The following is an 11,982-nucleotide window of genomic DNA, read 5'->3' as shown; positions in this document are numbered from 1 at the left end:
GTATGGTGATTATAGTTAATAATAATGTATTGCATACTTGAAAATTGCTATAAGAGTAGATCCTAAATGTTCTCACCACACACAAAAAATATGTAAGATGATGGATGTATTAATTCGCTTGACTTAATCAGAAGTAATCTCCCAAGTGGTTCAGCTGTCTCACAATACAATGGGAGAGGGACTGCCAGAAGCCACTGGGAAAGACGGATGATCAATACTCACAGTGCAAGGGTTGTAGCCTCCTAGTCTATCTTAATCACACTTATGAGGAATTGAGTTACAGGTGTCAAAGTGAATGAGATTTTGCTGTTGGCCAGCTATCAATTCCTTTCATTTTGATCTGTCTCTTATATGGAAGTGTCTGGGAAGATGCAGCCACTGGCTGAGATTTCTTCTTAAGGCTGCTCCCTGGGATCTGGATGTGTCCCCAACACCTCCATTGGAACCACAGTTTACTTTTTAGTAAAAGTGAGAAGGAGACAGACATTGCTATCACAGGGCCTGTGGGTCTCTGATGCTGAACTGAGGGTAATTAGAAAGGTCTTTTCTTTGCTACTACATCCAGTTTGAACATTTTATGGTAGATATGTACTTAATAATTGCTTTTCTAATGCTCATTACATGTTTCATATTCAGACATTAAAAGCTTAGTTCTTTACTAATGTCTTGTGGAGTATATATTGAATGTGGCAATAGTTTCATTACAGATTAAAAACAGTTATCATTTCTAAATAGCCAGAAACTAGTATCAGTAAAGACCCATATATATTATTTTAAATAATTTAATTATTTTTGAAGTCAGATTTAACTACCACTTTTCGCTTCTCTGCATTTAAAGATACAGGCAATATTTTACTGTTTGGAAAAACCAATCCAAGATATGAGTTTTAAGATACTGTCTGTGTCTGATCTATCTTTTCCTTCAGATTCTCTACCCAAAATTTCTTCACAATATTCCTATACTCTTCAGATAAACTAGAAAAAAATCTAAACCTTGAATTCTGCTTTTCAAAGGGGTCTGTCAGGAATGAGCTAAGCAATGGTCAATTTACAACAGGATTAAAAACTAAATTGGCATCTCTTTCAAGTTGCACACTGTGGCAAATTTGAGCAGCTGTTTAATACATGTTGCCAGTGGACTCAGTTCTACATCAGTCATGCTAATATAAGTCTTGCTATTCTCCGTAGCTACAAAATATTGCTCTAACCTAAGCCATGTCTGTAGCCAATGCATACTATGTGTAGTTGGGAGGGCTCAGCTAGGCTAGGACAGCTCCCCCGGCCCACTCCTGTCAACCCCGGTGACTCCTGCAAGCCCAAGTAAAAGACTTCGTCCTCAGGTAGGCCTATCCTGATGAGTGATAACTTTGTGCTGCCTTCACCACCACCAGCAGCCACCCATGCCCACCTGTGTTATTTTCCACCTTACCTTATTTGTATTGGTCTTAAAAGGGATCCCTTGGAAATACAGTGTCTAATTCATCTGAGAATTCCCAAGAGCTCACTAAGTATTTATTGAATGAATGAACAAATGAATGAATGGTGTCAGACCTATTACTACGGTCAATGCTACCTCCAATTTTAAGCTACATAAAGTAGCTTAATTTATTAAGTAGCGTTATTTCGAGCATTCTTGTGCTTATTTAACCTTCTGCTGTCTAGATTTTACCTTATTGGAACAGTTTTCTCTGACAGTGTGAAGAAGAGTAAAAGAAGGATCCCACAAGGACTAAACTGTGGATGGGGGCGGGGGTGGAGGTTGAAGCAAGGGACAGATATAACTCAGAATGGTATGATTCATTCAACTGAAAACAAAATCATTTCAAAATTCTAAAGAAAATGAAGTGCAATTGTTGTGTTAAATCTAGTTATTCATAAGCAATTACTATAAACAAATATTTATGTGGCTTAAAACAAAAATATGTCTACTAGAAGTCTAAGAATTCCTTTTTCAATAATCCTAAATTACACTTTGCTTAGAAGAGGTGTGTTTTGTTTACTTTTCAGAGTGATTTTCTCCACAATGCCTGAACTATACATGATTTGTGTGAGCGGGATAAGCCCTTTAGCTGTTCAAAATTAGCTTAGTCACCAGTCTAGTGAGGCCATCCATGAAATACCCTAGTTGTTGGCAATTTGTTACCTCTGAGCTCTTTAAATTAAATAGCATTGCGATTCATTCCGAGAAAGGGTCAAATCACTTAGCAGACCATGAAAAAGAGAGGATGTGTCACTACTACTCTTAATCAAATTCTTTCACTTCTTTTATTCTTTTCCATTCTTGGCTGTGGTTGTCTAAATTCATCTTCAGGGATAAATGGTCACTAGTTATCTATCAAAGCATGAGTCTTTTCTGCAGGGATCAGACTTCTGCTATTTTAAACATGCATTAGACTTCAGATTATGAGCCAGGAACTGAACTACATGTTTTATACATCTTATTTCTTTTACATTAGATTTGTAGGGTAGATACGATGTCCCAATTTTACAGGTTAGGAAAAAGGTTCAGAGAGGTAGACAACGTTTATAACACTGTAGCTATAAAAACAAGATTCCTGAAACCTTACCTCAAAGCACTAAATCAGAATTTACAGGAGATATCTAGGAATCTATTAAACCCTAATTTCTGTATTTTTAACTAGTGCTCCTGTGTGATTATTATTATCCTTTATTATTAAAATTTTCAAACTTATACAAAAGTAGATGGAATAGTTACTAAACCCCCATATACCATCACCCAGTTTTAACAGTTATCAACCAAAGTTGCAGTATCTTTTTAATTGTTCAGACTTTGCCCTGTGATCCAGGTGATTCTTTAAAATAATAAAATTGAGAACCAGTGAGAACAGTGACTTTCTCATTGTCATTTATCTGTGGAGCAGCAGAGCTGAGAACCAAATCTGAAATACGTAACTCCAAGTAGGATTTGCTTTCCATTTAACCATAGTTGTATTCATTGTATTAATATATATTTATTGGGGTCCTTCGTATTCATATAGTATTATGCTGAGAACTAAAACAAGAAGATGAACCAGTTAAATCGTATTTCAAAGTGGCCTGTGAGCAAGGACCAAAATGTTGACAGCAGGGCCAGGCACAGTAGCTGATGCCTGCAATCCCGCAGCACTTTGGGAGGCAAAGTGGAAGCATTGCTTGAGGCCAGGGGTTTGAGACTGCAGCAAGCTATAATTATGCCACGACTGCACTCCAGCCTGGGCAATGGAGCAAGACTCTGTCTCTAAAAAAAGGCAAAAAAAAGTAGATGATAAGTACAAAAAGTAGGAGATCAAAGAATGAAACAGTTTTAAAAGTCTTCATGGGGGAGATACAACTTGACCTAGGCCTTCAGCAAGGAAGGACTTTCCAAGTGAAGAATAACATGAACAAAAACATAACATTCAGAATCAACAAATTATTTCTGGAGAACTCAGGAATAAAAAGCAGACTGGCTGGACAAGAGAGGCCCATATTGGATGGCTTGGGGGATCAGATCACTTAAATTCTCAAAGGCAAGATTGAATGGGGGTAACAGAAAGTCACCAGGAGTTTTTAAATAGGAGAGAAATATGGTCAAGGTGGTAATTTAGAAAGAAAATTCTGTGCTGGGCACGGTGGCTCACGCCTGTAATCGCAGCACTTTGGGAGGCCGAGGCAGGCAGATCACAAGGTCAGGAGTTCGAGACCATCCTGGCTAACACAGTGAAACCCCATCTCTACTAAAAATACAAAAAATGAGCCGGTCATGGTGGCATGCACCTGTAGTCCCAGCTACTTGCGAGGCTGAGGCAGGAGAATCACTTGAACCCATGAGGCGGAGGTTGCAGTGAGCCGAGATGGTGCCACTGCACTCCAGCCTGGGTGACAGGGCGAGACTCCATCTCAGGAAAAAAAAAAAAAAAAGAAGAAGAAGAAGAAGAAAACTCTGGCCACAGCATATCTGGAAAAGAGATTCAAGAGGCAGGGTGATATGTTAATAAATGACTACACCAAATCAGGCATAAGATGAAAAGGATCAAGATTTGAGAGACGTAGGATCAACTGGACTTGGTGGGGAAAAGAGGGAGGAATGAATTTAAAATGACTGTGGTTTTGTAACTGGGTAGCTAGAAGAATTCAGCAATACTGAGTTTTACTGAAAATAGTGAAAGATACGAGATCAGTGCTTGGGGGAGAGTTAGTGTGGGGATGCTACGTTCAGAGGCATCAGCATAGGAAATCATTGAAACAGTGATAGCCACATGATCAAAGGTAAGACTCACTGGAAAATAATAACTGAGATTCCGAGGACTGCTCACAGTGAAGGGATGAGAGGAGAAGAGGAGGCAGAGGAGTTATGAAAACCCTAGAGGGATTGTCACTGGGGATCACCCTAATTCAGATCACTGCCCACCAGAGGATCATTTAGTGTCAGTCCCTGTGAGGATGCCCTTTATACAATTGCCTTTGACTGATGCTAAATGGGTCAAAGAACCACTGCCATGCCATTTCTGTAGCAATTTCTGGATAATCACTTGGGGCCAACCCTGATTCAATATCTGACTTATAGAGCCCAAAAATGTTCTTTAAATTTGATCTTTAACGGAAAAAAGAAATAAGTGAAAAATATTTGGGGCACCTTAGTGGCAAACCATACCTGCTTCATGAAATATTAGTTTAGGCCTATTACATAGGTTTCATACAGCTGTGGTCTTGTTGAAGTATAATTCCTCCTCCCCAGAGATTAGGAGAGCTCTGATAGCAACATCTATAAACAGGTCTTGATTCTGCTTTAAGGGTTGATTTTCCTTGTCCGAATCCATTCGTTCCCCTTCTAGGATTCCAATTCGTCTGTGACAATTACTTCATTTATGGGTCAATATTTATAGACAACCCTTTTTTTCTATTGCTAGAGATTTAGGGGTAAATAAGACAGACAAAAATCTTATTCTTCACAGAGTTTGCAATTTCCTTCTGACTTTGTTCACTATCTAATGCTTTGTGAAAGTACACATCCAAAATAAAGCATGCTATTATTCCTAGCTGTAGAGAATGTATTTGTTATCCTTGTGGTTGCCTTTTGGCCATGTGCACATTGGAACTTTGTGTCCAAAGCTGCACTTTCTCCCCTACCTGGTAAGAACAGCACCTACATTTATCTAAATGGCCACAGGGTCAGTGGCATTACAAGCCACATTTCCAGTTCCCTGAGCAGCCTCTCTTCCTGTTAAGACTGATGACACCAAACCCCTCATTGCTATTATACCTCAGTGCTCTCTCCTCCCTCCCAAGGCCCCTGACCCTTGTAGTTGCTCTCATGCTATTCCCTGCTGGAACAATTCCTCTTATTCTCTGAGTGCCACTAGGAAGAATGACACCTACCTCCAAGAAACTCTCACCCATCTCTGTACGCATTTGCACTTCTCTCTAAACCCATCTCAAAATCTGAGCCCAGAGAGGAGAATTTAAAATCAAAATGATGACTGAAGCAGCACAGAAAATACTTCTTTCTTTCCTCTAGTACACAGGTTACACTGTAGCTCAGAAATCAAGATAGGAGAGAATTTCAAGAAAGATAGGGTGATGGACTCAGAGAACTCGCTTCTATTTTGGCAGGTCCTCTGGTCCTCACACTGTCCCCACCCATGTATGAAAATCTAGAGCAAATCATTCTATACCTTCCTTTTTAAAAACCAAAGAAATATTCCCACTTGTATTCAATTGGATTCTGTTTATCTAAGACAATGTTTTTTTCAAGAAAAGTATAGTGCTTAAAAGGATACCTACCTAGCCCTGCTGATACATTTTTGGTAGGGATACTTTTTTGAGTCATACACTTTTAGGCATAAACATTTCTATTATTTTCCTAATAATATTTGAGCTAATAATTTCAGCCTCATTTAGGGAAGACTCCCTGTTTAACCTATCTAGACATCTTCTTTTCTTTTTTAACCAACATTAATTATAAAATTATAAGGAATCTTTCCAATTAAGAAAATGATGAATCAAATCAAACCTAAAAAATATTTCTTTAAAAATATTATTTTATGCTACAAAAATAACAGGGCTAAAGTCCAAGTCAAATAATTTTAAAATGAATGATTTCAAATGAAATAATATTTCCTTTCCAGAAGCACCGATGAAAAGTAAATGGTTTACTTCACTGAGGCTCCCAGGGGAAAAATAGTTACCCACAGTCATTATGTTTAATATAAATAAATGCTGCTCTCAGTTTGAAGCTTGGTTCTTTTTCTAATTTTTAGGGAGTCAGAAGTTTAAATCTTTTATTAAAAATTTATATGGCAATTGCTACTCTCTTATTTTCTTTTTTCTCTTCCCCTTATCTTTCATACATTTTGTATAATAAGGAAGCAATTCCTCTGCTCTTAAAAACTGCTTTTAACAAGAGACAGAGATGTTTTCAACTGCAAGAAGAAGGGATCAAATAATATATTTCATTTCAATGTAGAACAGAGAGATTTTGCTCAATGGTCAAGAAAAGTAAAATCCATTTCACTGAAACATAAAAATCGATTTTGTAGCTCTCGTGGCTCTACAGCAGTTAGGCTCTCATCAAGAACATGTTTTCACATTACAATTTATAAAGTTCACGGAGTGAGATCAAAAGGGTTTTTTCCCATAAAGTAAAACCGGTGCCCCCAAATTCCCACCAACACATGTTTAAAGAAAACTTTCATGTCAACATGGATTACTTTATCTTGATTTATTTTAGATGCGGAATTTGTAACTTCAATTAAATAAGGAATAAATATTCAATTATGAAGTTTTTTAAACCCTGAGGCTTCGATGTAGAAGGAAAGTAATAAATTAATCCAATAGAACAAAGATTACACATTGCTATCTTCTGACTCTACCTAATTATCTCAGAATATAAAGTGCATCAGAAATTCAATAGAGAGTTATGAAGAATTATCAGGATATACAGTGATTAGTAATTAATATACTCTCTAAATGAAAGTGAGTTTTGCCCAGTTTCTATGTGAATAGTTATCATTTCGATTCTTAGTGAAATTTCATGCATAATATCTAAAGTTCTGAATCTCTGGAAGTGAAAAGAAAAAATGCTCTCCCTTAAAAATAAACTGGTTTTGGCTGAGTGCAGCGGCTCACACTTCTAATCCTAGCATTTTGGGAGGCTGAGGCGGGTGGATCATTTGAGCCCAGGAGTTCAAGACCAGCCTGGGCAACATGGCAAAACCCCGACTCTACTAAAAATGCAAAAATTACCCAGGCGTGGTGGTGCACACCTGTAGTCCCAGCTCCTCAAGGGGCTGAGGCCGGAGGATCACTTGAACCCATTAGGTTGAGGCTGCAGCGAGCTCCAATCTTGCCACTGCACTCCAGCCCGGGTGACAGAGTGAGACCCTGTCTCAAAAAAAAAAAAAAAAAAAAAAAAAAAAAAAAAATTAAATAAAGAAAAATAAAAAATAAACTGGTTTTAATCAGTATTCATCCAAATCTGCAAATTCCAAGAATGAACTTTAACAGCACTCCAGCCTGGGTGACAGAGTGAGACCCTGTCTCAAATAAATAAATAAATAAAAATTAAAAATAAACTGATTTTCATCAGTATTCATCCAAATCTGCTAAATTCTGAGAAAGAACTTTAACAGCAGAGTTGACATTCCCTTTCTATATTCAGAGAAATTGTAAGTACAAAATAATTGTGTGCAGCCCAGTTCTACCCTTTCCATCCAAAAATGACCCAGGAAATTTCCCACAAAATGGCTCTTCTTCTCAATTTCCTTCCCATTTTAGCCAAATAGCTGGTCATAATGATGTTTGTTTGCTGAAGCAATGTCGTAAGTTCTAGCAAGTGTCCACCAGCTCAATATAACGGTAAACACAGGAGACTGAGAGCAGAAAACCAGGGTTCTAGTTCAGCCTCCCTTACATCTGGCTGTATGACCTGGGATAATCTCTTGGATCTTGGTGGGTTTTTGTTTGCTTGTTTGTTTTGTTTTGTTTTGTTTTGTTGTTTTCTACTAAGTAAATTGGACTAGATTATTTGTAAAGTTCGTCCCAATGCAAAATTCTGATTCTATAGGCACTCCCACTCTCTCTCAGTCCATTAGACTCAAAATTATGGAAAATTTGACTACATTGTTTTCCTCCAAATTATCACCAAGCATTGTCTGTTTGTTTTCATCTTTGCCTTATCCTCTTAGGCATGGTCTGTAACTTTGTTAAATTCATTCTTCCCATGCTGTCTACTTCTCATCAGATTTCCTGGCTCTGAATCTTCAGTGGTTCCTCGTAGCCTACCCTATTGTAGACTCTTCATAAAAGATGATAATATAATACACTGTGTGAAATAACTTGGCTCCAATTCATCAATCCGACCTTATTTTCCACTTCTCCACTACAGCAGAGACCGTTGGCTCTTCTCTACTCCAACCTTCTATTTGCCATTGTCCTTCATCTTAAAACTACTCATTCTCATTCCCATTCTTAGCCTGTCAAATAAACTTCTACACGTTTTTCAAACTCTTTATTCAAGTACTCAAGACTTCCTGCCTTCAACTAGTATGATGTAGCATAGCATAGTGGTTACAGATGCCTTTACTGAAGCCAGATTGCCTAGGTTCAACTCCTGGTTCTGTCACTTGCTAGTTCTGGAAATTTGGATGTGTTATCTCATCTTCCTGTGCTTTGGTCTACAGAGTGGGGATAAAGTAGACCCCTATTGAAACCTATTGGATTGAGTTGCTATGAGGTTAATAAGTTAATGTGTGTAAAGTACTTGGAACAGTGCCCAGCACACAGTAGGCACACTAAAAGTGTTTGCATTCATCAGTACACCAGCTCCCTGTGGCATGCTTTGTTGGTAGCATATATTAAGGCACATGTATTTTTTTTTTTTTTTTCTGACAGAGTCTCACTGTTGCCCAGGCTGGAGTGCAGTGGGACAATCTCATGGCAACCTCCGCCTCCCGGGTTCAAGCGATTCTCCTGCCTCAGCCTCCCGAGTAGCTGGGATTACAGGCATGTGCCACCACACCTGGCTAATTTTGTATTTTTTTTAGTAGAGACGGGGTTTCTCCATGTTGGTCAGGCTGGTCTCAAACTCCTGATCTCAGGTGATCCGCCCGCCTCGGCCTCCCAAAGTGCTGGGATTACAGGCGTGAGCCACTGCGCCCAGCCAAGACACATGTATTTACTTGTCTCTACCACTCGCTTCTATCTCTCTTAAATAGTTAGAAAGTAAAGGGGAGAACAAGTATGATGCCACTGTTATTCCCACCCTCTCCATGGGCACAGAATACTGTTCAAACTCTTGGGGTTTACAACCAGAGAGAGAAATATGAAACTGTGGAGAGAAGCCATAATGATAATTAAAGGTTTGGAAAGTGATGATTAGGAGGAAAGACTAAAGAACAAGGACTAATAACCCCAGAAAAGAAAAGATGACAGTTACTTACATAAAGGTCTTTAAAATACAAAGAGCCCTTGAAAACTCCCTGGTAATTGTTTGCTGTTCACATTTGACTATTAACTGCCTTAGGTTTTAACCGTAGCCTTTCTTCTTCCTTTCCCTCTCCATAGCTGCTTTTATGTCATTCTCATTCTGGTCCCACTGCCTGGCTTACCTTAACCATATGCCAGGCAGTCATATGTATTATTCAGATTCCTCACTACAGTTCTGGAAGGCGGATTTTATTAAGCTTTTTAAATTAAAGTTGATGACGATTAGTTAAATTGACCACAGTCATGCACCCAAGCCAGTAAGTAGCAGTACAGGTATTCAGACTCAGGTCTATCTGATGCCAGAATCTAAGATCAACTGATGACACACACGTGATTTCTCCTTATGATTGACTCTTGTTGCTTTGTACTCACCACACCTACCAAGAGCTCCAACCGGGCCCAGTATAGGAACATTAGATATTCACAAAGAGCTGGTTGCTTAAAAAGAAAGTACTGACAATTTTAAATATTGCAATGATTTAAGGGGAAGTTGGGAAATGGTTTTTTTTTTTTTTGAATGATCAACATTAATAAACTAAATAACTAATTAATTTATTGGCTCTCCCTTGTGTCAGCCAGTTTAGGTGTCTCTAACAGGAGAGCCAGTGTAAGGGTCTATCAGGAAAGCTTGAGAACTTTTCAGGTTTTTTTTTTTTTTTTTTTTTTAAGAACAAAAGCTTTTACGTTCATAGACAATCCAATTTATAAAAAATTATTTAGCCAATAAATGCAATGACTGAAGATGTCACTAATTTATAAAGCTGCATGAACTCTATTAGGGGCTGATAGAGATGACTAGTCAAAAAATTTAAATCTAAGTATTTTAATACCCTTAATAAGAACAATGGAAAACTGATGAATAATCTGTTTATAACCACTTATGAAAATGCTAGTGGGTCTGTGAACTACAGAACTCAATAAATAACATCTTTATAACCTTTGCCCAAATTTCAGAAAAATCTGTGAAACAGTTACAGAAAATATGCCCATCTAAAAATGTTTCACCGGCCGGGCGCGGTGGCTCACGCCTGTAATCCCAGCACTTTGGCTAGCCTGGGCGACAGAGCGAGACTCCGTCTCAAAAAAAAAAAAAAAAAAAAAAAAATGTTTCACCATTTTGTTTAATGACCACAAAATTAATAAAATATGATGGAAATCTTGATATTCTTTATGCTATGTGAAATTCGACCTGTGTCCACTAACTTCCTTACAAAAAGCAAGCAAACATCCCAATATAGGAGGTCCAGATAAAATGAAAAGCTCTCTTTATTCCATCATATTTGTGTTGACTTAATCCTTTGACCTTCCTTACAATTAAAATTAAATTAAACATACACTGTAAAAACTCAGCAGAAACCTCCCAGGCTCCCACAGATCTGACTCTATAAAAATATTTTCTTTGTGTGGAACATAGCACAAAATATAACCATTTTATAATCATATAATTAAGATTGAAAAGAAATCCAATGCCTCTTACCACTCTAGCAATCAAATATTTTCCTCCTGTATAATTATTTAAATTTCATTTGTACAAAAGTAACATACACTCAATGCAGAAAGATATATAATTATATTTACGTTTTATATTTTATCTATCTATAACCAGGAATTCCATCTTTGTAATATAACCACCTTTTACATTTTAGTGTGTACTCTTTCCATTTGTTCTTGTGATATATACTTTTAAAAATAAAAATGGCATTTTACTATACACCCTATTTTATAACTTAGTTTTTCATTTAGCATTCATTATAGTTTTCTCCGATTTTTATAATCTTTATTATTCATTTTATAAACCTACTTGACTCATTTAATGTGATATAGACCAATAGTTGTATTTTGTATTTTTAATGTATCTTGTATGTAAAGGTCTCAATAGTCATTGTTTAAAAACAATTAGTTTAGCAGCATCCAGATACTCTGGTTATTTATAACCCTCCACTTTGCTCTTAAATCCCGGGATATCCTGCTTTAAGTAAACTCACATGTCAGGAGATGGAAAAATTGTTATAGTCTGAACAACTAGAAGGAAAATATTTTTAGGTAGAGCAGACTTGCCTGGTATATTTTTGGGGCCTGAGCAAGAGTACAAATGGAAGCCACACATCAGATGTTTTAATACTCAAAAGTTATAATTCAAACTAACAAATTGTTGAATCTCCCAGTTTGAGGAGGAAATCTACATTTGAATTAAAAAAGTATAAATGCATTTTTAGTTTGCATAACATTTTTTAAATGGCATCGTTTAGTGTTTTCAAAGTGGTTACATTTTAAAATGAGGACAACAAAATATTTTCCAAAGGTCATATTTAGAAATGTTAGAATCAGAGATTAACAACAACAAAACAGGACTCTGAATTCCCTTTTGCTGTAGTAAATCCCTAAACTACCTCTCTCTCCTTCCTTTTTGAGGATACTGAAATTTTCCATCTAAAGCTAAGGTTTCCTGATAAATTTCAAGAAGCAGTTTTCAAAATTTAACTCAGAGGCTCTCTGCAGTTTCATGCTTTGAGATGT

This window comes from Pan troglodytes, chromosome 1 (genome assembly GCF_028858775.2).
Source record: "Pan troglodytes isolate AG18354 chromosome 1, NHGRI_mPanTro3-v2.0_pri, whole genome shotgun sequence".
In the NCBI taxonomy this organism is placed as follows: Eukaryota; Metazoa; Chordata; class Mammalia; order Primates; family Hominidae; genus Pan; species Pan troglodytes.
The sequence above is the reverse complement of the archived record's forward strand: the minus strand, read 5'-3'. Positions refer to the sequence as shown.